Genomic DNA, 6,548 nt, shown 5'->3' with positions numbered 1-6,548 from the left:
CCTGCTGGACACGCCTGAAGCACCTGCCAGTCTTGTGAGAACCACCTGCCAAGAACTCCAGAAACAGGTGTCGCACACGCCAAAACCAGGTGCTGGACATGAATGAACCACCTTAAAGAAATGCCAGAACCAGGTGCCAGACACGAGTGAGTCACCTGCAAGACATGCCAGAACCAGGTGCCTGACATGCTGGAACCACCTGCCGCTCACGTCGAAATCACCTGCCGGATACGCTGGAACCATGTGCCGCACAGGCGGGAATCATGTACCAGACATGCCGGGACCACCTGTTGGATATGCCAGAACCAGGTGCCTGATTCACTGAAACTACCTGCCAGACACAAGAACCAGGTGTCAGACCGGCCTCGACAACCGACAGGACACATTGAAATCACCTGCATGATACCCCGTAACCATGTGCCAGACAGAATGGGACCACCTACCGGACACACCGGAGCCACCTCTCAGATATGCCAGAACCACATGTTGGACATGCTGGAACCACCTCCCAGACACACCTGAACCACCTGCTGGACATGCCAAAATCACCTGCCTGATATGCTGGAACCAGGCACCTTGGATGCTGGAAAAACCCGGTAGACATGCCGTAACCACCCGCCACACACTCTGGAACCACCACACAGACATGCCAGTACGACCCACCAGACACACTGGAAGCACCCACCAGACAAGGCAGAACCACCTGGAACCAGGTGACGGACATGCTGGGACCATGACTCTGACACACCAGAACCAACTCCCGCACATGCCTGAAGCACCCAACGGACACGCCTGAGCCATCTTCCGAACGTACTAGAACCACATGCTAGACACTTTGGAACCACCTGTTGGATGTGCCGCAACCAGGTACCAGATACTCTGAAACCACCTGCTGTATACGCCAGAATCAGGTGCCAGACATGCCACAAACACCTGCCACGGAGGCCGGAACCACCAGCGTAACACATCGGAACAACCTGCTGGACATGCCAAAATCACCTGCCGGGTACACCAGAACCAGGTCCTGGGTACGCCAGAAGCAATTTCTGGAAAAGGCCGGAACAACCTGCTGGACACACCAGAATCACCCCTGGACATGTGGGAACCAACAGCCAGACATGCTGGAACCAACACCTGGACACTCTGAAAGTACCAACCGCACACGACGGAATCAGGTCCTGGACACATGGTAGCCACCTGATGGACACGCTGGAACCACATTCAGAGCGTACCGGAACCACATGCCAGACATGCAGGAACCACCTGCCAGAAACCATGGAACCCACTGTCAGATATGCTGGAACCAGGCACCCAGTACACTGAAGCCACCTGCCGAATATGCCAGAACCATGTGCCAGCCACGCTGGAACCATGTGATGGATACACCAGAAACAGGTACAGCAGAGGCCAGAACCAGGTGCCCGAAATGCCAGAACCACCTGCTTGACACACCTGAACCACCTGTCAGTCTTGTGAGAACCACTTGCCGGATACACCAGACGCAGGTGTCGCACATGCCAAAACCAGGTGCCAGACACATCTGAACCACCTGCCAGTCTTGTGAGTACCACCTGCCAGATACACCAGACACAGGTGTCGCACATGCCAAAACCAGGTGCCGACATGACGGAACCACCTGCAAAACATGCCAGAACCAGGTGCTGGACATGCTGGAACCACTTGCCGGACACGTTGAAATCCCCTGCCAGATACGCCGGAACCACATGTCACATGTGCTGGACTCGCCTACCAGACATGCCAGGACCACCTGTTGGATACGCCGGAACCAGGTGCCTGATTCACTGAAACTACCTGCCGGACACGCCAGAATCAGGTGTGGGACACGCATGGAAAACACACAGGATATGTCGAAATCACCTGCATGATATCCCGTAACAATGTGCCAGAAAATAAAGTACCTAGGATGTGTGAAATCCTATTGAGGCATATTCTTATAATGCATTTATTATCATCTTTCTTGCTTTTTCTGTTTTATTGTTATTATTTTTTTTGAGGAAGATTAACCCCGACTAACATCTACCACCAATCCTCCTCTTTTTGCTGAGGAAGACTGGCCCTGTGCTAACATCCATGCCCATCTTCCTCTACTTTATATGTGAGACTCCTGCCACAGAATGGCTTGATGAGTGGCGCGTAGGTCTGCACCTAGGATCTGAACCGGCAAACTCCGGGCCACTGAAGGAGAACATGCAAACCTAACCACTGTGCCACCAGGCCGGCCCCAAGTTTTCTGTTTTTTTAAAGCAATTTCAATTCTTGCATTTGTTTCACCAGCAGTGGTATCATCATCTTCGACAGTTTCCTCCAGAGTCACAGTATCTAAAATTTGGAGCATTTCTGTTGCTTGTTTGGATAAGTGATGTCAGAATGTCTAGTAAATCTTCCCTAGGAGAACTGTCTAAAAGACGTCTCAATTTAGCAACTGCAGGGACATGTATATTCAACATTTCGATCAATAGTAGTTCATTTTTGTAGAAATCTTCTGATAATTCTCCTAGCTTCTCTTTAGTTTTACAGGTGTTGAAAAATTCCTCAAGTCAGTCCAACAGTTCCACTTTAACGACAGGATATGACTTCTCTTTTAAATCTGTACCATCTGCAAACAGCACAGGCGTGTGGTCAACAAAGGTGAGTGGGAATTGGGCTGGGTACTGCCCACAATCTGAACCATCAGTGCAGCTGCCCCAATCCTGTGCAGTGGTGGCAGATCCTGAGTATTGCTGGCCAGGTAGGCCATGCTGGGGATGAGACTTAGGATGGTGCTCTGCAGCCCTTGAGCAGGCAGCTCCACACCAGCTGCCAGTTGCAAGTCCAGTCCACACTGGGTGCACATGGGGGAGCTTGGAAGCAGGAAGCCATCTGGGTGAGCAGCAGCAGGAAGTGGCTGAAGAAAAATTATGGGAAGATGAGGGGAGAAAATGTATAATAAATAAAGCTTGCCTTGTTATGCAGATAAATTTCTCAGTTAAAAAAATTCTCTAGGGGTTGGTCTGGTGGTTCACTGGTTAAGTGCACACGTTCTGCTTCAGTGGCCTGGGGTTCGCCGGTTCTGATCCCAGGTGCAGACATGGCAATACTTGGCACGCCAGGCTGTGGCAGGTGTCCCACATATAAAGCAGAGGAAGATGGGTGTGGATGCTAGCTCAGGGCCAGTCTTCCTCAGCAAAAAGAGGAGGATTGGCAGCAGTTAGCTCAGGGCTAATCTTCCTCAAAAAAACCCAAATTCTCTAGGGGCTGGCCTGGTGGCACACGGGTTAAATTCACACATTCTGCTTTGATAGCCTGGGGATCACCATTTCAGATCCCAGGCGCGGACCTACACAACACTTATCAAGCCATGCTGTGGCAGGCATCCCACGTATAAAGTAGAGGAGGATGAGCATGGATGTTAGCTCAGGGCCTAGCTTTTTAAGCAAAAAGAGGAGGGTTGGTGGGAAATGTTATCTCAGGGCTAATCTTCCCCCCAAAAAAATTCTCTGAGTCATTCTCTTTCTGGTGCCGATGCTTTTACTAATGGAAATTTCCTTTATAAACATAAATTTCCTTTCCAAAGAGGAAGTCTGTCCTTCATTTAAAGCAGTCAAGGTGGAGATCAAGAGTTTTTCCTGCATCTGCTGGCTCTCGATTGCTTTTGGCTCAAAATAATTTGTATGTCAAAGTACCATACTTTGGGCATCTTCAGCATTCCTTCAAGAAGAACCAACTTGTTCTTGGAAGTCTCTGTCTCCTCCCCAACCCAGATGCACTCAAGATGTTAGGGGCCATCAGCAAACAAGGTTCTGCCTCAAGAAGCTTTGGGGAAGCCTCTTCACCCTCAAAGGCCTGAGACACACTAGAGGGATAGATCACTGCAGGTTATTCAGCCATTGAAAATAATATAAACAGCTCCATTATCATAAATTTAACAACTTGAAAACAAGGAACAATTTACCAAAAATTTCAAACTAACAAAACTCAACCAAGATGATAGTATTTTCCTCGATTGGGCGCTGCCAGCCAAGCTTTTTGCCACAAAACTCAAGACTTGGATTCATGCGACACACCTAAAGAAAGCACAAAACCCTGGGGGACTGCACATCATTTGGTGACTTAAAAATAAAGATTTCTCCAAATGGAAGCAGACAGTATCTGATGCGAAGGTTTCCAAGGTGTCTGGACCAGGTCTGTTGGAAGTTTGTCTGCCAAACCTTTGAGGATGACATGACACTTCAGATCATCTCCAATGCCTCTGATCTTGATAACATGCAAACTTCAGGTAAAAAGTGCCAGAGAGTTCTCCCTCCTCTCACTCCGTTTTCCTCAAATGTGGCCACGATAGGTTTCCAATCTGTGTGTTTTTCCTCCAACATGGGACATGACTCCCAGAGAAGCTCCTTCCTGGCATCGAGGGACGAGAGGCTACTGAAAGTGGAAAAATCTGACTGCAGATCAACAGTGCTTTCAGAGAAAGATCGAAATCAAAATGGGGACATGTGAAAGTTAATAAACGGAAACGTAGTTGAAATAGTGTTGGAAGGCTAGTAGAGGGAGTTCTCATGCCCTATGTCAAAAGCACAGTGCAACAGGAAGAATAAAGACTTGCTCTTCCTGACCAGTCAGAAACTAAGCCAAGGAGAGACTGTCACAACTCTGCCGATGAAAAGCCACTGCTCTCAAGATTGTGTCCAATAGCCCCCCAATTTTCCCCACTCTGAGATAAAAGAGCTTCTCCTCTCTTTCTCGCTGGATGCTCCTGCATGGCTAGCCATGGTTGCACACTCCAAATGGCTATTCTTTGCTAATCCCAGATAAACCAATTTTCACCAGAGAAATAACTGGCTGTCTATTTGTTTAAGGTCAAGACTTGTTAATAAGCCAGAGATGTAGAGAAAACATTTGATAAATCCAACTCCTGTTTGTCATAAAATTTTCTAGCAAGTTTGAAATAGATGGAAATTACTTTCACTTGTTGAAGCTCATCTACAGAAAATGCACAGTTGACTTCATGCTTAACAGTGAAAGACTAAATGATTCTCCCCATAATAAGGAACAAAGAAAGGAATACCACTTTCACTATTCTTATTCAACAAAATACTGAAGCTTCTGGCAATAACAGAAGTAAAGGAAATAAAAGCCATAGAGTTTAGAAAGGAAAAAATATAACCGTTCCTAGTTTCATTGTTGTCTGTGTAAAAAAACTCTGGGAATCTACAACTAATACATGAGTACAAAAAGTTCACCAAGTATAAGATCAACACACAAAAGACAATTTTATTTCTGCAACTAATGATGAACCTGCAGATGATAAACTTGAAAATGCTGTATTGTTGAAAACCACTCTGAAGAACATGAAATATTCAGGCATAAATTCAAGAACATGTGTACAGGATCTGATGCTGAAAATTATCAAATACCGATTATGGTAATTAAAGAAGATGCAAATAAATTGAGAGCCTTACTATTGTCAAAGACAAATGCAGCAGAAATTAAAGTGGTGAAAGCAGATTTTATTCAGTAACAGCTGACAGAAGCTGAGCTGCGCTCAGATTTGTACGGAGGTGAATCTAGAATTTTAAAGAGGGAATGAAGGAGCAGGGTTCAGGGGCTCAGTAGAGTAAAAGAAGTGGAAAAGTACAAAGGTTGGTCAGTGTAACTGTGATTAGACCCTCTGTGTTCGTTACTTTGCAGTTATCAAAGTTAGGATTCTATCCTCACTCAGAAGTTGAGAGAAAGAGGCTCTATCTGTCTTAATGATCGTATTTCAAAGGAGTGGCTCTTAGGTCCTTTAGAGAATTGTGAGAGATACATATCGACAGTTGTAAGCCCTCTTTAGTAAATACTCTAAGAAGGGGGATCGGAGGCCTATAATTGGGTGTTGACTAAAATAAATAGCAAATTTTTCTGTCAGCTTTGAGCTCTCAGGAAGGCATTTTAATGGTGGGCTGGAGTCATTCCGGTTACACAGACTTATGCTGCTAGAAGCCACGCCAGAGTTTGGTTGAGTCTCCTCCTGGTGTGGGGGTTTGGAAGGAGTTGTTATGTGCCGAGAATTCTGCAGTCCTCACCATGTTACTGGATAGAATAATGAGTACAGGTCTCAATTATCCCCCAAATTGATCTATAGGTCTAATATTATTCTAATAAAAATTCCACCACAGTTTGTAGACAGAGACACCTTTTTCTAAAATTTATATAGAAAGGCACATAGCTGAGAGTAGCTAAAACAATCATGACAGGAAGAATAATGAGGCAGTAAACACTTTAACAATATTTAGTATTGCCTTGTACATACTGTAATCACAGCATCATCATTTTCACTGTAGGACAGCTACATAAATCAATGGGACAGAGTAGAGAATCCAGAAATGGACCACAGAGTTATACCCTAGTGATCTCTGACACCAAGAGTGAACCTTAATGTAAATTATGGAATTTGAGTGATAATGGTGTGCCTATGTATGTGCATCAATTGTGAAAAGTATACTACTCTGATGACGGATATTGACAACAGAAAGGTTATGCATATGTGGGGGCAGGGACTATATGAG

The sequence above is a fragment of the Equus caballus genome, unplaced genomic scaffold (assembly GCF_041296265.1).
Source record: "Equus caballus isolate H_3958 breed thoroughbred unplaced genomic scaffold, TB-T2T haplotype1-0000016, whole genome shotgun sequence".
Classification (NCBI taxonomy): Eukaryota; Metazoa; Chordata; class Mammalia; order Perissodactyla; family Equidae; genus Equus; species Equus caballus.
Note: the sequence above shows the minus strand (reverse complement) of the source record.